General features: G+C 39.1%; 1 pseudogene; it reads left to right on the top strand.

Annotated features, from left to right (window-relative positions):
- The first annotated feature begins 2597 nt into the window (after positions 1–2597).
- The window catches only part of LOC105874109 (MAP/microtubule affinity-regulating kinase 3-like), a 38906-nt pseudogene continuing 18008 nt past the window's right edge, over positions 2598–23495 (top strand).

Below are 23495 nucleotides of genomic sequence, written 5' to 3'. Positions count from 1 at the left end.
ATTACTATTCTTCATCCAATTCAGCATATAAGTACTCAATTCAAACTGCATCTTTGGGTCCTCCTTTCCTGATAAAGGATCTTATGCCACATAAAAGTTGTATTGCATAAATTTGTGTGCTTTTCTCCTGATCATCTGCCTAATGTCAATTTAATTTTCAGGCCCAGCTGAAAACCCTTATGAGGGTAGAGGTAAACTTTTGCCTCCCTTATATACTGGCAAAGTATGGGAGAGGAGATGGCCTCAGCTCCAATAGCTTCAAGTCACTTGGCTTCTGTTTTTCTCCCATTTTTGCCTTTGCTTACTCAAACTCTTGCCTCTATACCTTCTAACTTTTCCACTGGCAGGCACTGTCTGTGTCTAGGACACATCCTTAGGTCTTCAGAACTGATAAAACACTTCTTAGCTGATAGATCAAATCCCACAGGAGGATTCTGATTGATTCTAATTGAGTCACTTGCTCATCCTTGGACCAATCACTGTGGCCAGAGTGGGAACGGTTCTATGATTGGCAACTCCAGGAGGACCAAAAAAATAAGGAAGGTCAGATCTAACAGACTGCTAGGCAGACAAAAACCACAGATGTCTTCTACAATCTTGTACTGATAAAAACCAGGGTTCCTATAAAAAGACAAATAACCTTATTTAAAAATGGGTAAAGGACTTGAACAGACATTTTTCTAAAGAAATCTGCATATCATCAATAAACATATAAAAACATGGCCAATTATCAACAGGGAAATGCAAATCAAACTCACTATGATATACTATTTCACATTAAGATTTGTTTGTTTGTTTTTTTTTGTTTTTTTTTTTTGAGACAGAGTCTCACTTTTGTTGCCCTGGCTAGAGTGAGTGTCGTGGCGTCAGTCTAGCTCACAGCAACCTCAATCTCCTGGGCTCAAGCGATCCTCCTGCCTCAGCCTCCCAAGTAGCTGGGACTACAGGCATGCACCACCATGCCCGGCTAATTTTTTGTATATATATTTTTAGTTGGTCAATTAATTTCTTTCTATTTTTAGTAGAGACGGGGGTCTCGCTCAGGCTGGTTTTGAACTCCCGACCTCGAGCAATCCGCCCGCCTCGGCCTCCCAAAGTGCTAGGATTACAGGCTTGAGCCACCACTCCCGGCCTAAGATTTGTTTTTAAACTTCTGAATAGCATAGTTTTATTGCATAGCATTTCTGCAATTAAAGGTGTTAAACTCTTAAGATAAACATTTAAAATATTCCAATATTTTACAACCTTTTCTGCCTATCTTAATTTCTTTTTTGTTATAAGAGATCCTTAAAACACTAAGATTATTATAATAAAAAGTTCAGGTAATAACAAGTGTTGGCAAGGATGTGGAGAAATCAGAACTCCAAAGAGTAGAAGTGTAAAATGGAGCAGCCCCTTTGGAAGACCCTCTGCCAGTTCCTCAATGGTTCAAGGTAGAGTTACCATAAATATAGCCACCAACCCTGAGTGATTGGTTGCAGTAGTGCAGACATGGCTTATTGCAGCCTGGATCTGCCTTGGCCTCCCAAAGGGCTAGGATTACAGGAGTGAGTCACCAAGTCCCGCCCAGACTTCGTTTCTGGAGGGGGGGAAAACGCTCTCAAATATATTGTGGTGATGGTTACCCAACTCAGTGAACGTACTAAAAACCAATGAATGAACACTTCAGATGGGTGAATCATATGCCATATGATTACGTCCTAATACATAAAATAGCCAAGCTGCTTCTCTTCTGTACGTCCTGCCATGTCCCCTGGGGCCTCTGGGAGATGGAGAGTGCTCCATCTGAACCTAGACCAACTGAGATCAGATCCAATCCTGTTTCTATTTCCTAGAAGTTAACTCTTTCTGCAACAGCAACATGAGGATGATAATGCCCACCTGGAGAGGTTGATGTGACTTTTAAAAATACACATTAGGTTAATAATGTCCAGGGTGTGATGCAGAGTGGACGCTCTGAAACCCCACGCATACAGCAAGGCATGTGTATATACATGCACCCGAACTTGGGTCCTCTGGATGGCTCTGAAAGGGCCGGATCTGGAGGGCTGGTCTTGTCCCTGGTGCGGGCCCTCGGCCCGACTGTCTCTCAGGCTCCGGGTAGTGAGGTAGCAGCGCAACCTCCTAACTCCGGGGTCAAACAAAAGTCCCGCATCCTCGCGCTGAAGAGAAGCAAGGAGCCAACGTCAGGGCGTGGTGAGGCCGCCTGGGGGATGTTGATACGAAATTGGAAATTACGTATTTCCAATCTGGCCAGGAATGTGCCAGAGCTGGGAACCCAGCCCAACCGGCTGCGGTGGACTAGAGCCGCAACTGTTCCCCGCAACCGTTAGCCAACGATCCCGGCACTAGGAACGTTGACCCGGGGGATGCGCTCAGAGCCTCCTGGCGCGGCGCCTGGAAGCGAGCCGCGCGGGGCCTGCCGGGAAATGTAGTGTGCGCAGCCCCGCTGCCTGCGGGCTCAGCGCCGCCCGCGACTACAAGTCCCATCAGGGCCCGCGAGGCCTTGATTCCCTAGGCAGTTACAGGGAGGAGAGTATTTAACGGTACTGGCTGCAGTCCTGCGCTGTATGTCGTTTTCGTTATAAAATACCGGCATGGGAATCATTACCTTGAGTTCTGGTCTCTCCTCTGGGTCTCCTGCTGGATTTTATCTGACGTAATTATTCCGTGATGTATTGAGGACACAACCCTGACTTGCTAGGGGCAAGATGCTTGGCCGACCTTAAAGTATTGGTTTCCCTTTTTGTTTTTAGCCTTGATAAACTGAAATGCTTTGAGGAAGGTGAGGATCCGGAAGTCATCCCAGAAGATACTGACCTGGTGACTTTGGGGTATGGAGGACTTTGCACTTACTATGTGCTAGTCACTTAAACATTTTTTTCCACATTATATTTTGAAAAGTTGTTAAGTGTAGAATCATTATACATATACCCACTCCTTAAATTCAGCCACTGTTAACATTTAGCCATATTTGCTTTAGCTGTATGTGTATGGGTTGCCTGCTGTGTATCTTTTTCTTTTACTTGTACCATTCAATAAGTTGCAGACATCATGATAATTTGCCCCTGAATATATCAGAATATAGCTCCCACATACCATTCTCCTAAGAAAATTAACAATAAATAATCTCTAATATCCAGTCCATATTCAAATTTGTGCTCATTTTTGAATGTGTATTTGCAAAGAGTAAATCTTAGATTTGAGGTGCAAGCTAAATATCTGGTAGTGTTTTCCAAACTATCTGTGATAAAGGACCAGTTTTTGAAATTTTTAATCTTTGACAGATCCATATTTTGTAAAATACTATAAAAGAGAATGACTAAACTAAGAAATTTGAAGGGAAAATACGAGTTCAATTTTTTTATTATTAAATTCAATAGACATAAAATTACTATAGACTTACAATGAAAGTTTCTAAGCACTTTCATTTTGTGTACAGATTGGATAACATATAGTTCAAAGATCAATTACAATCTGCCTACCACACTTTGAGAAGCACTGCTCCATGATAATACTATAGAAAAATTGTGCATGTTATAGCAAAATTTATAATTTCACACCATTTCATCTGTGTTCTGTCATTCTCGATCCTACCCCTTCTATTAACCACCTCAAATAGTTGGGTAGTTATTTCAACTCTACCTGGGTTTTCTTTTGTAATAACTGCCAAATCTGTTCCCCTGATCCCCATTGCTAACATTTACATTAGCAACACTTGGAGTGCTATGAAAGGCTTTTGTCTTTTCTTAGTAAGCTTTTTCTTCTATTATGCTACCTGAGTATGCTATTTTAAAATTTCAAATTAAACCCAAAGGAGAAAATAAATCTCTTACCTTTGGCTGGGCATGGTGGCTCACGACGGTAATCCTAGCACTCTGGGAGGCTGAGGTGGGAGGATTGTTCAAGGTCAGGAGTTCGAAGCCAGCCTGAGCAAGAGCGAGACCCTGTCTCTACTATAAATAGAAAGAAATTAATTGGCCAACTAATATATTAATATAACATATTAATATATTATTAATTAATTGGCCAACTAATATAAAAAAATTAGCTGGGCATGGTGGCGCATGCCTGTAGTCCCAGCTACTTGGGAGGCTGAGGCAGTAGGATCACTTGAACCCAGGAGTTTGAGGTTGCTGTGAGCTAGGCTGATGCCACGGCACTTACTCTAGCCTGGGCAACAAAGCAAGACTCTGTCTCAATTTGGTATGCAAATAGTAATAAGTGGTCTGTGCTGATCCATTTGCACCTGCCTGTACAGAGTAACGGGGAGGGTGGAAGTTGGTACTGGAAGAAAAGGACTTTTAAAATTTTTTCTGGAGTCCAACTTTTTCTTCAACTTAAAGTTCTTTAGCACTGCACTCTAGCCAGCTGTTAAAAGGACAAGGGTTTCCATCATCTGGTCTCCTTTACCTCTTTGTCCTATCTCCTCTCTCCTACTCACTGCACTGGTCGTCCCAGGTGTCTCTTTGCTGTTCTTTAAACACACCAGGGACACTCCAGCCTCAGGAACTTGGCACTGGCTGTTCTCTTTGCCTAGAACACTTTTCTTCCAAATATCCATATGAGTAATGCTCTCACCCCCTCATCTTGTTTGGTGTCATCTCAGTGAGGCTTACTCTGACTACCTTGGCCCTCCCAATCCCCTTAACCCTGATCTAATTTTTTTCCATTGCATTAGTTATCCTCTCACATAATATATAATTTACATATTTCTTAATGTTTACTGGGTTTTGTCAATTTCCCCTGTGATACTAAAAGCTCTATGAGAGCAGGAATGTGTGTTTGTTAATTGATACTATTCCAAATATCTAGAACATGCAAGTCATTTATTATACGTGTCCAATAATTATTGGTTGAATTACTGAGTGATTAAATGAGACAAGTGGGTAAAGCATGTAGTAGAAGAATGCCTGACATATAATAAGTAATACATAAATATTAGTCATCATCAATATTAATGGTCTATTTATAGTCTTCTCATTTATCATTTCTATCCCTGTGTCGTCAGCCTCTCCTGTCCATAGTTCATTCAAGTGAGATTGTCTTCTTTCTCCTTTTAAAAAAGCTTAGACGACTTTCTTAAAGGGACATGTAATGAAAAGAGTCTGGGCTTAGAAGTGAGAATTAAAAATGGGAGCTGGACCAAGCATGGTAGCTCACTCCTGTAATCTCAGCATTCCAGGAGGCTGAGAGGGAGGATCACTGGAGGCCAGGAATTTGAAACCAGCCTGGGCAACATAGCGAGACCCTCTCTCTCCAAAAACCAAAAAAATTAACTGGGCATGGTGGTATGTGTCTGTAGTCCCAGCTACTTGGAAGGCTGAGGCAGCTGGATCACTCCACACAGTCTAGCTGTTTTTTTTTTAAACCACACTGTGTTGAATTATTAGCAGCATAATGTAGAAAGAAATTGGGAATCCAGATTTTCTTTGGATTTCTCACTGTTAAGTGGCTGCATCTGGTGAACAATGACAGCTGTTCTGCTGCTTTCCAGGCCATGGTGAGGATCAGTTGTGAGGGTGTGCTTGCTAGCATGTGGAGAAGTTAAGCTCTGTATGATCGGAAGGTGGTCCTTTTACTCCTATTTTATCTGACAGCTGCATATTCAAAGTGTCTAATTACTTTCTAAACACCCATTTGAACTTCAACACTTGATATTTTTCTTTTCAACATTCTCTTATTTTCCTCATAAGTTTGTATCATGTGGTAAAATTCCTTTGAAGTGCTAGCTACTGTAGGATGAAAATTAATGTAGCAATGTTTTGTTTCTTCAACTAGAGGCTCTTAAAACTTGGCAAGTACTATGTGTTCTCTCATTTCTTTATCCTTGTGTATGTGTATTGTAGCACCCGTCACAGGGAGATGGGCATGAAGAAGCTACCTCTCCCACCCGCAGCTCTGGAACTTGGTGTGGAAACTCTGTAGCTTCCTGTGCAGATGAAGAACCTGTCATCAGAAACTACAGACTATTGAAAACAATCGGCAAATGGAATTTTGCAAAACTGAAGTTGGCAAGACATGTCCTCACAGGCAGAGAGGTAAATACGAATTATGCTTATTTCTGTTGTAACATTTGCTTTTTTTTTTTTGAGACAGAGTCTCGCTTTGTTGTCCAGGCTAGAGTGAGTGCCGTGGCATCAGCCTAGCTCATAGCAACCTCAAACTCCTGGGCTCAAGCAATCCTGCTGCCTCAGCCTCCCGAGTAGCGGGGACTACAGGCATGCACCACCATGCCCGGCTAATTTTTTTTAATATATTAGTTGGCCAATTAATTTCTTTCTATTTATAGTAGAGACAGGGTCTGGCTCCTGCTCAGGCTGGTTTCAAACTTCTGACCTCGAGCAATCTGCCTGCCTTGGCCTCCCAGAGTGCTAGGATTACAGGCATGAGCCACCTCGCCCCGCCAACATTTGCTTTTTATTTCCATGTGAGACAAAGAGGAAAAATGTACATATTTGGGCTAGTGTCTAAGCTACTTAAAACTTTTTTTATAAAAAACATGAAACACATATTGTCTGAGAGTTCTTTTGCTTTCCCATTGCTTTAAATGTTATGAATATTATATTAAGTATTCGAACAGTCTTTACCTTTAAAAATGTGTAGCATTTTGTTCTTTTTTAATAGTAAATGTCTGCCACCACAATAGAAATTGCCTTGAACTTCAGGTATGCACTTATGTGTATGTACTCATGGTACTTGCAAATCAATAGCATTGTGTATATTTACAAATTTATCCTGAGGAGGTTTCTTCCTTAGTAGTTTTTTTGTAGCTATGTTTGATGGGTTATAGTGCAAGAAGGCAAATACTTTCCTTAACTTTCTGATAATGGGTTTTTGCTCAACCTTATTTATTACTTATCAGAATACATCCATTAAAACCATAAAATTAATTCTTGCTCACATTTTTCTTGTGTGGTACAGAGCTTGCTTTGCTGCTTTGACATAGTTTCTTGCATTTAGGTCTTTGTACCTGCCGTTCTCTCTGCCTATTCCTCACCTTTCTGTGTAGAGATCACTTCTGGAAAGTTGTCATTGAGAGACCCCCTTCCTCAGGCATATGACTCAATAAAAATTCTGATGCTTCCCTTGCATGACACAAATTGCATTGTATTGGAATTACTTATTTGTCTCTTCGCCTAGTCTTGTAGGTACTCCTAATCTGTAGGGGTAGCCAGCAGCACTTAACATCATGCTCAGCACCTGTTAGGTACTTAAGAAACATTTGTTGAATGAGTGTAATAATTGCTTTTGAAGGAAGCTTTTAAAAGAAATGCTCTTTCTGTGTCATACCTTCCTGGTGGATGTCCCAAGACTGTGTGATAGATGTGCCATGGCACTGATGCCCACAGCCCCCCTGGCTTGGGAACCTGCAGTTTGCACAGGCTTCCTAGTGATTCTAATGCAGGTGACCTAAAGTCCACATTTAGGAACACACTGCTTTGGCCAGAATGGATCACTTGGTCTTTGTCTTTGTCTTCCTTAAATACCTTAATTGGTTTCACCTCCCCATGTTTGCTCACATACACAGAGCACTTGTACCCCATTTTCAACTGTAGACATCCTTTTTTAAGTCCTGCCTAAGTCTAGTACCTTCATGGTTTCCGCTGGCTTAAACAGAAGTGAGCTCTCCCTCCCTCAGATTCCTTTGAGAGCCCATCTTTTTCCTGCTTTTGGCTCTAATTCACTTTGTCTCAATTCCATTGCACTGCTAGTAGGGATTTAAATGATTGCCTTCATTATATCCTGCAATATAAAAGACTGGCATGCTCTCCCTGCTTTTTGTATAAATTTAATTTTAAATATTAACAAAATAAATTAGATATGCACAGTGGTGACGTGATAACTTCAGAGATTTGCTTCAGTTTAATTTAAAAATGTACATCTTTCTAATTGATGTGTTACAACTTTATGAATTAGCAGTAAGAGAAATATTTCTACCTGTAACAAGGGACTGCTATAGCAAAATCACACTGACCAACTAACAGTCATTCTTTAAGAAAAGTTCTTTTTCAATTAATTGCAGTATAATACCTTCTATTAATATAATACTTCTTTCCATCTCTGGCTTCAGAATAGTAACTAAATAACCTTGTTCTTTTAGAGTTGTGGTCAGTTTCCGAAACAACAAAGATCTGAAGTGGAATTATATCCTTAAAGCCGTAATGACTAGTGAATGGATCTTTAGTTGTAGGAGTCGAGTAGATCCTTAGTGACTGCTGCAGGTTGAGAGACTGACCAAAAGTGGTTGAGACCACTTTTCCTAAGGTGCAAAGGGTGAGCAAGTAGACAACAAGCAAATAAAGTCTCACTGAGTACCCAGAAATGATCTTTATTTTTGTGGAATTCCATGATTTAAAAAAGCCTTTCTGTTGTAATATTTGATAAAATTCCTTAAAAGCATTTTTTAGAGGGCCAGCTATTAAAATCTTCAACAGGGAAAAAGTTGCTTTTGATGGTTACAGTTTATATACACATGGCTTGTGCATACAAACATTTATTTCTTTTTTTTCTCCCCTCCCCAGTAAAATTATTTGAAATCTTTCAAATTGGAAAAACCCTCTACATAGTTATGGAGTATGCAAGTAGAGGTAAGAACATTTATATATTATATATTGGGTTTTTTTTTCTTTTTACTGTTTTAAAAGAATACGCAACCACAGTGCCCATATAATTGTTAAGGTTTCATTTAACATCCAGAGTCATAATACACTAGGATGAGAGTCAAAAAAGCTGACTCTTAGCAATTCTATGGGTTGCCATTAAGTGTTTCAGTATTAGCTTTGTTAATTGATAATATCCAAGACCTTGGATTTTTTTTATTGTGGAAAAATATACATCACATAAAATTTACCATTGTAACCATTCATGTGTACAATTCAGTGGCTTTTGCAGCCCTTACCACCATCCATCTCCAAAACGTTTTCATCTTACCAAAGTTAAACACTAACTCCACATTTCCCACTTCCCTACCTCCTAGCAACCACCATTCTACTCTGCCCCTATGAGTTTGACTACTCTAGGTACCTCATATAGGGATTGCAGTATTTGTCCTTTTGTGACCAGCTTATTTCTCATAGCATAATGTCTTCAAGTTTCATCCATGTTGTGGCATATGTCAGAATTTCCTCCATTTCTAAGGCTGAATAGTGTTCCATTGTGTATAGAACACAAACATTTTGTTTATCCCAAGTATTTGGATTTTTAAATGTATTAATGCATTAGTCTGTTTGAAATAAATGTGTACTGTGGTGTAGATGCATTTCCTTATCAGATTTTAGTATGTCATTGGTGTCCATCTTTCCCAAGGCCAGAAATGATGGTTACAGTACATATGACTAGGTTTTCCTTAAAATAAAGATTAAGGACTGGTAATTATTTGCCTATAAGGTTGTAAAAATGTAGACATTTTCTGAAATGCATGTATATAGCTTCTATCTTTTATAAACATTCTCATCTTATAGTTGAGGTTGGGCTGGGCTTGTAGTTTTTGGACCGCATGTGAGTTTCATTCTCTGTGGAGGGCAGAAGCTTTCTAGTTTATCCTTTTGTGTTCTCTGCCTCGAGCACAGTGCCTGGCATGGAGCAGATACTCAACAAATAAGAATTGGGCATATGAAATTATAAATTACTGGATGTGCATTCTGTTGAACTCTATAGTATAGTAGTTTTATCATTAGCCTTTTGATCCAGGTTGTAAAACCTGGAGATAGAAAGTTATATTGTAGTAAGTTAACCATTAAATGAGAGACTGTAAACTTGTTATGAGAAAGAATGAGTTTTAATAGGCATACCTCTGACACCACTTTTTCATACTCCTGATTCACTATTAGTTGTGTATTTCACATTTTAAATCTGTAGTTTGGAAATTTGGTTGGAATTTTCAAACTTCAGGAGTTGTAGGAAGAACTGCAGGTTAATTACAGGACCACAAATATATATGGAGTTTTAACACTTCCTACTCATCTTATAGGCAGACAACATAGAGTAACGTTTATACCATTCTTTTTTTTTTTTTTTTTCTGAGACACAGTCTCACTTTGTTGCCCAGGCTAGAGTGAGTGCTGTGGCATCAGCCTAGCTCACAGCAACCTCAATCTCCTGGGCTCAAGCGATCCTATTGCCTTAGCCTCCCGAGTAGTTGGGACTACAGGCATGCACCACCATGCCTGGCTAATTTTTTCTCTATATATTTTTAGTTGGTCAATTAATTTCTTTCTATTTTTAGTAGAGACGGGGTCTTGCTCAGGCTGGTTTCGAACTCCTGACCTCGAGCAATCTGCCTGCCTCAGCCTCCCAGAGTGCTAGGATTATAAACTTCTTATTGTATGGCCTCTACAGTGTACAAAGTGTTTTCTCTCACCTGATCTCCTTTGCTTTTCACTATAACTTCATGATGTGGCTGGGCAGTGAGCAGTGGGCTTTTACCCTTGAGGAAATGGAAGCTGGGGAGACTCACTGTGGGCTTGCTGCCTGTCATGGCTTTCTTTTCCCATCTATTGTAGGTACCCGGGTCGTAGAGATTACTCATACAGGGACAAGACAAAACAACTGAGAAGCATCCATGTTTAGTAGAAAGAGGATGGGCTTTAGAAAAGACAGACACAGGGTAAAGGCAGCCAGTGGCCCTCATTGACCTGACAAGTAACATGTTGCACTGAGCTTCATGGTGGGCTTGGTGACCCAGCCTTCTCGAAGGGCTCAGTGCATTGTGCAGCATTATAGCAGCATTTAATGGATGGTGGTAGTTGTTTATTATCTTGGGCTACTTGTTTTTATCAGCTGAACAAAGTACTGTCAATCTCCAGGATTTCTGTTTTATTGTTGATGTATTTGCCTTTGTGAAAAATTCATTAAACTGACTACCCATTCCCCTCCAGGCTTATGCTTTTTGATATGACAGAATCATAGAATTTTAGAATTAGAAAAAATCTTAGAAATTATCTAGGGCAACTGTCTAATTTTTACAAATAAAACTAAAGCTCAGGTTGTTCTCTGCCAAGGGTTCCATAGCTAAGTTAGTTACAGAACCTGAACTAGAACTAAAGGTTCTCTGAACTGTGCTATGCAAGGTTCACCTAGCCATCTTGCCTGACCTGGGCAAGAGAACCATTGCTTGTTTTTGTTTGTTTGTTTGTTTTTTACCCCTCTCCTTAATAAATAGCCTTAGAGGTTTTCATTTCAGCTGCTTAATCTGAGTATTAACACATTTTTAATAATGAATAAAAAGAAAGATTTAGGTTGAATTTCTGGTTTAATAGTTGAAGTCCTGATGTATAACTTAGTGATTATGAGTGTGACTTTATGGTTCCAGAAATCTCTTAAGAGGCTTATATTGCATTTGGATTTAGAAAAAAAAATATTTTAAAATTATATTGACAGGCTTGGACTTTATGTTACTATACAACACCTAGTAAGCTTAATACATTACTTTTTAAAGTCAAAATTGTTTTCTGTATAATTGCACACATCTTTAGTTGTTTTTACTTATTAACCACTTTTTTGACATTGTGTACTTTTCTGCAAATAGAAAGGTCATTCATTTAGAAAATGCTGACATTTTACTGAGCTGACATTTAACTTCATTAATTCATCATAGTTAAGTGAATTGGGTAGTATAAATTGATGGTAGGTAATGTCTTTTAAAAAATCATTATACAATCAAATGATAATATGAAAATATTTATGCCTATTCATTATTTAAAATTTATTTATTCAGAGTTATGGTTGAGAGTTTAAAAGTCAGAGACATTAATGTATAATTCAAGTATCAGAATATTTTAGTTGAATGTTGTCACTAAGCTGATGGAGGTATTCCTTGTATCTGAAGTAGATGTGTTCTTTCCCAGAAACACTTTATGTCTAATTTTCTAAATTAGTATTATATTCTGTTGGTTTCAGAGGTGGTGTTTCTTTATTCTAAATTGATAAGCAGTTGGCAGTACTAATAATACATTTCTCAAAATGTCACCTTTCTTCCTCAAAGAATTGATATTGTATAAACTGCCACCAAAATGTCTATCCATATGTTCTGTTGACTTCACCTCACTGTGTCCTGAGCCCCCACTTCTCACCACCACTGCACTTCCCACTCTTGTCCCAGTCACTCTCATACTTGGCTCCATTGTTGGATTAGTCTCCCCACTGGTTTCCTTGTCCCTACCCTTCATCCTAACCTCTTTCCCCCTCTGGCAGCTGGTGATCTGTTTAAGAGGTCGGTCATTTCATCTTCTCTGCTTCTTGTCTCACTTAGAGGAAAGCCAGAGTCCTTCCAAAAGCTGCAAGACATTTCCTGGCCTCATCACCTACCTCTCTTCCCCTCACTCATGCTTCTCCAACCCTGTGACCTCCTTGCTGTTCATTACTTGATATAGAATCTTACCCCAGATAACTACATTGTCCACTCCCTCAATAGTCAGCAAAGTGCAAGCAGGTAAGCGTACACACATATGCACATACACGCACACACACTCTCTTGCACTCACACACTCACTCCCCCTGTTTCTTTTTTCTTTTTTTTTTTTTTTGAGACAGAGTCTCACACTGTTGCCCAGGCTAGAGTGCCGTGGCATCAGCCTAGCTCACAGCAACCTCAAACTCCTGGGCTCAAGCAATCCTCAGCTTCCCGAGTGGCTGGGACTACAGACATGCACCACCATGCCCGGCCAATTTTTTCTATATATTTTTAGTTGGCCAATTAATGTCTTTCTATTTTTTAGTAGAGATGGGGGGGGGGTCTCACTCTTGCTCAGGCTGGTTTTGAACTCCTGACCTTGAGCGATCCTCCCACCTTGGCTTCCCAGAGTGCTAGGATTACAGGCGTGAGCCACTGTGCCCAGCCTAACTCCACCTGTTTCTTTCCCCTGCTTTTTCTCGGCAGCACTTGTTATCCTCTATATACTATATACTATATCCTATACTATATAGTATATCCTCTATATACTATACTATATACTATATACTATATATTGATTTGTTTGTTGTCTTTCTGCCCTTACTGGAATATAAACTCTATGAGGCTAGGGACTTTTCTATGTTCACTGCTATGTTTCCCCGGAGCCTAGAACAGTGCCTGGCCATTAGTAGGCCCCCAATACAAACTTGTTGAATGAATGAATATACTCAGGAAATGCATTTGATGTCAGTGAAGACATCCTCTTTTAACACAAATAACTTCATCCATTTTGACTTTCAATTTTCATTCATCACTTTTTATTAAAGCATATTGAAAACATATACCCTTTAAAATAAAAATTATATAACTTAAGCATATAAGAATTTAATTTTAAGGTTTTTCTCCAGCTTAAAGATTTATTGGTGAACTTAAATGCTTATAGTTAAAGTTAAGGACAGCTTAGTTTAAATTCCACATATTTCTGGCTAACTTTATGCCTATATTTAAAAATTAGAACATTGCTAAAAGTGAAACATCAATTTTTTAAAGCATACTCTAAATTTTTTTTTTTTTTTTTGAGACAGAGTCTCGCTTTGTTGCCTAGGCTAGAGTGAGTGCCGTGGCGTCAGCCTAGCTCATAGCAACCTCAAACTCCTGGGCTCAAGCAATCCTTCTGCCTCAGCCTCCTGAGTAGCTGGGACTACAGGCATGCGCCACCATGCCCGGCTAATTTTTTCTATATATATTAGTTGGCCAATTAATTTCTTTCTATTTATAGTAGAGACAGGGTCTCGCTCTTGCTCAGGCTGGTTTCGAACTCCTGACCTCCAGCAATCCGCCCGCCTCGGCCTCCCAGAGAGCTAGGATTACAGGCGTGAGCCACCGTGCCCAGCCTCTAAATTTTTTTAGTAGTAATTTTGAGGGCTTGAATATGTGTTTGCCTCAAAAGTGATAATAATTAGTATTTATTCTTTGGAATTGGAATTTTTCCCATGAAGTTTAAAGAACACTATAAATTCTTTTATTTCAATTTTTTTAAATTTCAGAATATTAGGAGGATACTGAAACATTATCATTTATGGGAAAATTAATGCTCAGAAGTGGGACTTCTGCTTACTTTTATTTCTTTCAATTATAGGTGAAGTATTTGATTATTTGTTTGCATCGGAATAATGGAGAAAAAAGAAGCAAGACAGGTATGAATTAGACAGGTATGAATTATTTTAGACAGGCATGAATTAGTGCATCTTTCGTTTGTTAATTTAACAAGTATTTGCCTCTATAAATGCTTAGAAGGCTCACTGGATGGCAGGAATTGGCCATTCAGTTCAATAAAAATGTTTTAAGTGTCCTTCCTACCCAAGTTACTGTGCTAGAGGTGGCATGGATTCTATTCCTAGCTTTGTAATGTCAACATTAGTCTCACTCTTAACTTTCAGTTTTGACTATTGAGCCTCAGAAATTTAGAGCTTTTCAAAAATATCTATGATTACATTAATTACAACAATTTAAAAATTTTTAGCAAGAAGAATGACACAATCCCAAAATTCATTATTATAATAGTTTTGTCTTACATACCAAGACCAAATATAACTTAATCTGTTAATTAGTGATTTTCCTCTTTGTTTTATCTTTACCTTGCTATTTAAGGAGACGGGTTTTAATGAGCAGGTTTTAAGTGTAAGGTAACTAAACTCTTCTGTCTTTATTAATAATAATTACTATTATTGACTGATCATGCTGGACACTGGGATGAGTGTTTTACCTACATAAATGTAAATCTTGCCAGCAGCCTTGTGAATTAAGGAGTATTATGCCCATTTGCTAAAAATAAGACAACTAAGGCATGAGAAAATTAAATAACATGCCCCCAAATTCAGTACCTGTCAAGTAGCAGACCTTTCATAGACCCAGGCCCTCTGACTCCTAAACTCAAAGTTGCAGGAAACAGCAAACTCTTTACAAAGAGCCAAACAGTGAACATTTTAGGCTTTGTGGTCCATGCAGTCTCTGTTGCAACGATTTAACTCTCCTGTTGTAGCATAGAAGCAGCTGTAGACAATACTAAATGAATGAACATGACTATATTCCAATAAAGCTTTATTTACAAAAACAGAGATGGGCCAGATGTAGCCCAAGAGCCATAATTTGCCAACCCCTAATTGAGATGCAGGAAAAGAGTGAGTGTTTTACTGCTTTTAAATTAACTCTGTACAAGGTCCACATCGAAATGGCATTGGGGCCTCATTTCTCTCAGAACCTTTAAATTTTGTTTTATTCACATGTAAGGTTGTTATGATGGATAGAAGTCTTAAAGTTTCACATTTGGAAAGGTGGTTTTAGCTGATTTTCGTTTTCTCTTAACAGTGCCTCCTTTGATTTGCTTAGTCTGATGTTTACAGTTAAGGACTCATAAGTTTCTTAACTTTTGCTATTGCTTAAATTTAAAAGCGTAAGAAATACAAGTGGTACTTTGAATTAAAATCTATTAAATATCAAAGTTGAAACTAACTTTGGCTATCATTTAACTTCTCTGATCCTCAGCTTTTTTTAGCTATAAAAAATGGAAATTCTACTTGATGAATTCTCTAGTTGTTTCTGGTTCTAATATTTGATTCTGTGGTCTATGAAAGGAAATTAAAATTTTTATTAGAAAACAAATCTGTTTGGTCTTTTTCATAACTGCTTTTAATTTTTATAAATTAGCCACCTAAGAGCCAATATTTTTGCTTCATACAATTTAAATTCCTTCCTACATAGATGAATCTGCCTTGTAAACATTTATGTGATTATGGCTTATTGAGCATGAGGAAAGGCTGATGTCAGGCAGCAAGAGCATGTCTGTGTCCAGGCCCTCTCCAAGGAAGCAGTTTGGTGCTTAACCCCACAGCTTCAGTTCTCTACTAAGCCCCATCTGCCACCTGGTGGGATCCAATTCATCAGAAAGACTTAGGCATTTACTAAGCTTAATCTTGAGGAAATTACTCTGGGTTTTTTATTGTTATTTTGGTTTTGTTTTTTTTAAGAGATGGGGTCTTGGTGTGTTGCCCAGGTTGGATTGAAACTCCTGGCCGCAAGCCATCCACCCACCCTAGCCTCCCAAGTAGCTGGGACTACAGGCACATGCCACTGTGCCCAACTTCTGATTTTTGCTTTTATTGTAAATTCCCTGCAGAAATTCTGAAGCCTTTATTTAAGAAACCTATTAATATTAGTTGGACCAGGAAAGATGGTTTGTGTGTGTGCTTTTATAATTAATGGCCCGATTTACAGTGCTTAGAATTAATGTAATCCCTTTTCCTTGCTGTGGTGTTTGCCTAAGACAGCTCCTTCAGACCTGGAAGAATCAAGCGGATATTGGTGTTTCTATTTTTCTCTGTTTCTAATTGCCATGCATTCCAGGAGCTTATAAGTCATCATTACTTTGACTTACATAAAAAAATGTTTTCCTGTTTAAGACAAGGAACATAGGCCCTTCTTTCCATATTCATGAGCAGATGGATTTCCCTTCTCCTGCTTCCTTCACCATTCCCAGCCTGGTGACTACTTACGCCATTTTAGTTTTTTGGTTGAGCTCTTACTCTTTTCAGAGAAAAAGAATAGATTCCTAGCTCTATATTCTTTACTCATCTCTTTCTTGGTGCCTCTGTTCATTCATATGTGGCTGAAAGTGAATTAGGCTAACATTCATATTTTAACCTAGATGATATCCAGGTTCTCAACCTTCTCTAGAAATCACTGCTTATAGCTTAATAACATGGTACACACATATAATCCCAGCTACTCAGGAGGCTCAGGTGGGAGGATTGCTTAAGCCCAGGAATTTGAAACCAAGCCTGAGCCAACATAGCAAGACCTGCCTTAAAAGTTAAAAATAAATAAATATAAATGTAAAATGCTAAAGAAAAGACTAGAAGCAAATAAAAAACAAGAAGAGATGCTATCTTCATTTAGTGATAATACTGGTATATATTTGTATCTACTTTTCTGTATTTCCTAAATTTCTATAATAAGAATATAAAACTTTACAATTAGAAAAGGAGACTTTTTAAAAAAAGTTACATAGTAAATGTGAAATTTCAGTAAAACAGTTGTTTAACAGTGCTAACCACAGGAATAATTGCAAGTTGACTAAAGCACACTATTTGCTGAAAGTGGGAGGAATCCTTTTTAATAGTGCACACCGTAATTTTCATAGTGCACACAGTAATTTTCATAGTTCACATGTTACAACATTCATTCTTCCATTTTAAGGAAGAGGAAACTGATCCTCAGAGCGGTTAAGTAAGTCTATTAACTATGCATAGTTTGGTTTTCAGTTGGTTACACAGTCATGGGAAGGTCACACCAGAGCCATCTGGTACTGGGCCTGGGGGCAGCCAAGGTCCTCCAGATCCAGGCAATTTGTTGGATCCTGGCATTACGCTCAAAAACAAGTGGAATGTCAACAGGTAGAGTCCAAGAATAGACTTATATTTAAAACTGGAGAGTAAAACTAGAGAGAACAGGATATCCTCACCTATGTCTTCTTGCCCTCACCCCTGAATTTCTCCAGATCAAAAAGTTCAAGGCATAAAAAAATTGTTTTTAGAAATCCACACATTTGATAAAAAGAAAAAATTCTTCCAAAAAAACAAAAAAATCCATATATTCAGGTGCTTACTGAGTATTTTGCATGTGTGATGATGTGTGAACATTAGCGAAGTTATTTTCATCTTAATTACACAGCTGCACCTGTGAGGACTGACCCTTGCGTCTCTCCTTATTCAGGTCGTGTCTGCAGTCGAATATGCACCACAAGCACGCCGTTCACAGAGACCTCAAGGTGCGTGGAAGTGTCCTAAGTATATGCTCTATTTGTATGTGTTCGAATTTCTCCTTACACAAATGAGGCATAGATTAGATTTTGTTATTAAATAAGACAGAAGTAAATCTCATAATCAAATCCTTTTAAGGAAGTTATAGTAGAGCATTAAAAATAAAGTGAAGGCCGGGCGCTGTGGCTCACGCCTGTAATCCTAGCTCTTGGGAGGCCGAGGCGGGCGGATTGCTCAAGGTCAGGAGTTCGAAACCAGCCTGAGCAAGAGCGAGACCCCGTCTCTACTATAAATAGAAATAAATTAATTGGCCAACTGATATATATATAAAAAATTAGCCGGGCATGGTGGCGCATGCCTGTAGTCCCAGCTACCCGGGAGGCTGAGGCAGAAGGATCACTCGAGCCCAGGAGTTTGAGGTTGCTGTGAGCTAGGCTGACGCCACGGCACTCACTCTAGCCTGGGCAACAAAGCGAGACTCTGTCTCAAAAAAAAAAAAAAAAAAAAAAAAAAATAAAGTGAAGTTTATGAGAAGTATTTTGCATTTTGGTTAAGGTGCTGGTGGTTGATCTCTAGAGGACAGTCCTCACACAGCCAAAGAGATAAGGGCCTCCACAAGTGTGTGGCCACACCTGGACAGTGTCCTCAGGGCCGCCTGGATTCTCTTCTGCTTCTCTAGGCAGCAGTCTCCTGTTAACAGCTATGCCTGTTTGAGACTTTCACAGCCTCCACCCTGGCATAGGATGAGGTTTCCTATCTCACAGAGCAAATGGAAATGCCAGGCAGAAACTTCCTCAGTTTTCCAGCAGGCCCTCAAACGTAGGTGCACCTACACCCATCCTTTACCCGTCCTCTCGTTACAGGAAAGTAGGGTACCTCTGCTGACCCTGCCTCTGTGTTGTGGGTCTTCTTTCCCTCGGTGGGCTGTGCTCTGTCCGCTGCCTCTTTTCTCTCCATTTTTTTCATTTGCTCGCTCTCTCTCTCTCTGCTTGCCTCTCACTGGCAGCATATATATAACACAGGCTCAAGTCTATACCATCTTTTTACCAAAAAACCTCCCCACCCCTGGCCCCCTTCTAAGTACACCCTTTTGCTCTCTTCACAGTCACAGCATATTTCTCTAAACATTTTCTAGACTCCATGTCTTAGCTTGGTCCTCACCCCCACTCTCTCCTTACATGACTGTCAGTGACTTGCTCATTCCTCTCCGTGCCCACCCTCGGTGTGTTTGTGTTCCTACGTTAGCTGCAGTGGCTGCCTGTGTGCTGATGACCCCCAGGTCCCTTCCTGCAGCACCAGGGTTCTCACAGGGTCCAGGGCCCACCTGACACAAGCCATCCATCTTCACCTGAGCGTCCCTCAGTCACCTCAGGTGCAGCAAGTTCAAAGCCTAAACTCCAGGGGGGGAAGGGCATTTATTGAAACCTTAAAATCTGTACCCCCATAATATGCCGAAATAAAAAAAAAAAAAGCCTAAACTCCTCCTTCATGAATATTCACTTAGTCTGGTGACTGATGTCCCTCAGGTGTCCCTCTTTTCCATCCACTTAGTCACCAGGTCCTTTTGCTGCTGTTCTCTAAATCTCTCTTACACCCACTCAGTCTTTTCTGTCTCTGTTACACTATCCTAGGCCAGACACCACCATCTCATACTTGATTATAACACTAGTTTCTTGCCTGTTCTCTGCTTCCACTTTTGCCTCTTCTTCTCATGTATGTTTTCCACATTGCACCCAGAATGGACTTTTTTTAAAGCGCAAATAAGATTGTCATTTCTTTGCTTAAACAACTTTTCAGTGGCTTCCATTGCTCTTAGGATGAAAACCCAAACTTCTTGAGTACAGCCCTTTGTGGTTCAGCCCTGACATTCTCCCCAGCTATCTCTCTGCATCTCTTTCCTACACACCTTCAGTTTCTTGAGCTCTCTTCAGCTCTCTCTTATCTATCGGTGTGTTCTCAGACTCTTCTTTCTGCTTGAAACACTGCTCACCAACACACGCATGATGACCAGCTGTACCTTCTTGTGCTTTGATTTCACTTCCTCTGGGAAGCAGCCCATCCCTTTCAGCGCCAGGTCCATGGCCTGCATACCTCTTCACTTACACAGCACTGGGTCTCAGGGCAGCTGCTTATCTTTCTGCCCCTCCCCTTCTAAACTGTGAGCTCCTGAGGGCAGGGCCCTCTCTATCATGTCCAGACACTAATATGGTATCTGTTGTGTAGTAGCTACATGGTAAATATTTGTTGAAAGAAATGAAAGTGACTGTGATTTGTCTCTTGAATGGGGTTTGGGATTCACCCTTCCCCAATAATAGCCATTTTATAGCTATTTAGCAGTTTTTATGAAATGTGGCTATCCACTTAAAGCAAGTGCCAGTTTTTTAAAAGCCTCTTATTCTTAACTTAAAAACCTGTCAAAGGGCTGAGCGTAGTGGCTCATGCCCATAATCCCACCACTTTGGGTGACCCAGGAGAGAGGATTGCTTGAGGCCAGGAGTTCATGACCAGCATAGGCAACATAGCGAAACCTATCTCTACAAAAAATAAAAAATTAGCTGGGCGTGGTGGTGTGCACCTGTAGTCCCAGCTACTCAGGAGGCTGAGGCAGGAGGATTGCTTGAGCCCAGGAAGTTGAGGTTGCTGTGAGCCATGATTGCACCATTGCATTCCAGCCTGGGTGACAGAGCAAGGCCTTGTTTCTAAAAAGCAAACAAAAAACCTGTCAAAACTTTTCTTGATCTTGGGGCATTTGATGTTTAAATTAGAATTAATGATTATTATTTTAGCACTTCATGTCTATTATTGTTAATGTTATAAAATTAGGAGTTCTAATTTGTCTCCTGTTATTTTTTTCTCTAGAAAAAAATGTTTTCTCATTTTATTAATTAGGAAATATTAACTTTATATCATTATAAAAAGATTTTTTTATGAAATGCCTAACTTGTCATAGTTCTAATTATATTTTGGTTATATTTTATTTTTGTCTTGATATTTTCCCTCTAGGCTGAAAATCTATTGTTAGATGCCAATATGAACATTAAAGTAGCAGACTTTGGTTTAAGCAATGAATTTACTTTTGGCAGTAAACTCAACATGTTTTGTGACATTCCTCCATACTCAGCCCCGGAGCTCTTCCAGGGCAAGAAATACAATGGGCCTGAGGTTGAGGTCAACGTGTGGAATCTCGGGGTCATTCTCTACATGCTTGTCACAGGCTCACTTCTGTGTTGGGCAAAATGTGAAGGTATAAGAAGCAGTTGCATCCATGTACTATACAAAACTAAAAGGAGTTTCATAAAATTGTATGGATTTATATTTTTAATGTTATATCAGTTTAGGGGTTTCAGTGGGGTTTTTTGTTGCTTTTCACCTAAAAGTTGACTCACTAGTTTTCTTTCCTCTCTCCCTCCCCCAAAAAAAGTGGGAGAGTGCTTATTAAGAGTGACGTACAGAATCCCTTTCTATATGTCTACAGATTGTGAGAACTTTCTCAAATGTTTCCTGGTGCTCAATCCAATTAAATGAGGCACTCTAGAGGTAATCATGTAAGTGAAAATAAGTAATAACTTTGGAGAGCTTTTAGAGTATTTTTAGAACTTAGCTTGGTTTGTGTGGCATATTGAATACTTGCTTAGGACTTTTTAAGCAGGAATTGAGACATAAAAAAAATTTAAGTTACTCTTTGACCTATAGACAATGAAATGTTGAAAATAAATTTTCCTAAATATTGTGATTATCAGGATATTTTCTTTTGTGTGGCTGATGAACGGTTCACCTTTTCAGCTAATCATGAAAGACAGGTTGCTCAATGCAGGGCATGAGGAGGATTAACTTGAACCATTTGTTGAACCAGAACTAAACATGTCAGACCAAAAAAGAATAGGTAATTGCTCTGTGCCTACATGCTTATGTGTGCATATGTTTGTATAAGTAACATATTTCTGTTTTGACTCATGTATATGCCTAAAATGTAAATAATGGAACATTAAGCACGAGTTATATAATGAATCAGTTTATCTGTTCTGTCACATTTAGGAACTTAACTGTGGTTTCCTACAATAGCACCCAGTAACTCGGAAAGAGGTACTCATTTGTGTTAGAAAATGTGTGATCTTTTAGGTCAAATAAAGAAAATTATTTTACTCTGTAACAGAATGATTTCTTATCTAAATAAAACAGATAAACTGTATTATACCCTTCTTTTTTAGATATTTTGGTAAGAATGGGATATTCACAAGAAGAAATTCAAGAATCTCTCAGTAAAATGAAATATGAAATCACAGCCACATATTTGTTGTTGGGGAGAAAAATCTTCAGAAGTAAGAGTAATTAGAGAGGAAGAGCTGAAATACCGTTTATGTAAATTATCAGTTTATGTAAACTATTTTCATAGTTTTTGTTTTTTAAATATGTATAACATATTTGATATATCATTTTTTAAATTTACTGGCAAATACTAAACCAACTCCTATGACCATTATAAACTACTATTTTAACTTCAAAATAATAACCCTTAATAAGTAAACAGAACATTTTAAGCTATTTGAAAAAGCCTAGAAAGAAGATCATAGATACATAGCTTTTTGTCACTTTTTCCAGCAGTCAGAAAAATACTTTTGCCTGAGTTTATGGTGGTTATTTTTAAACATTGTCATTCTTCATCTCTCTAAATGAACTGTTTATGAGAGGTCTGTGTGTTATGAGTAGTTTCCTAATAAAACATTTGAGTTCATGTTGGGGTTGTTTTTCTCATTTTCTCTTAGTTGGATAGTAATGATTCCAGTTCTAGCAGCAGTCTTTCACTTGCTAAGGTTAGGCGGAGCAGTGATCTCAACAATCACACTGGCCAGTCTCCTCCACACAAAGTGCGGAGAAGTGTTTCTTCAAGCCAGAAGCAGAGATATTGCAGTGCCCATGGTAAGTTTGAAAATATTACAGTGTATTCTTTTGGAGTCTCCCTCCTAGCACTGGGAAGCATTCTCTCGCTCAGGGGCTGCCGAGGTTGGAGATTGGCTTTCAATCCCTTCCTGGCATTTCTTTCTTAGCATTCCTGCACCTACTGGCATGATTACCTCAAGGCTCTTCTACATGCAGTGGGCATTTGTTGGCTAAGGCTTAGCTGGGTAGGAACTTTACCATTCGCCCCCCTGGGACCCCCGCTTTACTTTGTAGTTCAGTTCACTCTCTTCTCTACCTCTACATTGGATTTACTTTCTAGAGCAGCACTGTCTAGTAGAACTTTCTGTAATGAAATTTTCTATCACTGTGCTGTCTAGTCAAGTAGCTACTAGCCACTTGTGATGAAAATGTTCTATAAAGGTGATGAAATGATGAAAATGTTCTCTATCTTGCTGTCCAGTCAAGTAGCTACTAGCCACTGGTGACTGTTGAGCACTTGAACTGAGGAAATGATTTTCAATGTTTTTTCTTAATTTTAACTAAGTTATATATATTTAGCCACATGTGGCCAGTGGCTATGATATTAGACAGGTAAGCCCTGGAGAATATGTAGTACCCCAGTTTTGCCTTAATTGGTTTAAATTTTTTACTATCTTCTTTTTCTTCTTCTTCTTCTTTTTCTTCTTTGTTTTGTTTTTTTTTTAATAAAACCCAGGTCATGATACTATGTCATTCTCATCCACACTCTTGTTATTTGGTGTGGTTAAATCACCCTTTCTTTCACACTTCACCATAGAAGCCAGTCCTTTATGAGGTTTAAGACCCCAGCGACTGTGTTTACCATGCTTTGCAGTTATTTTGCTTTCAAGGCAGCTATGTGTTAG

Source organism: Microcebus murinus, chromosome 12 (assembly GCF_040939455.1).
Source record: "Microcebus murinus isolate Inina chromosome 12, M.murinus_Inina_mat1.0, whole genome shotgun sequence".
Lineage (NCBI taxonomy): Eukaryota > Metazoa > Chordata > Mammalia > Primates > Cheirogaleidae > Microcebus > Microcebus murinus.
The sequence above is the reverse complement of the archived record's forward strand: the minus strand, read 5'-3'. Positions and strand labels throughout refer to the sequence as shown.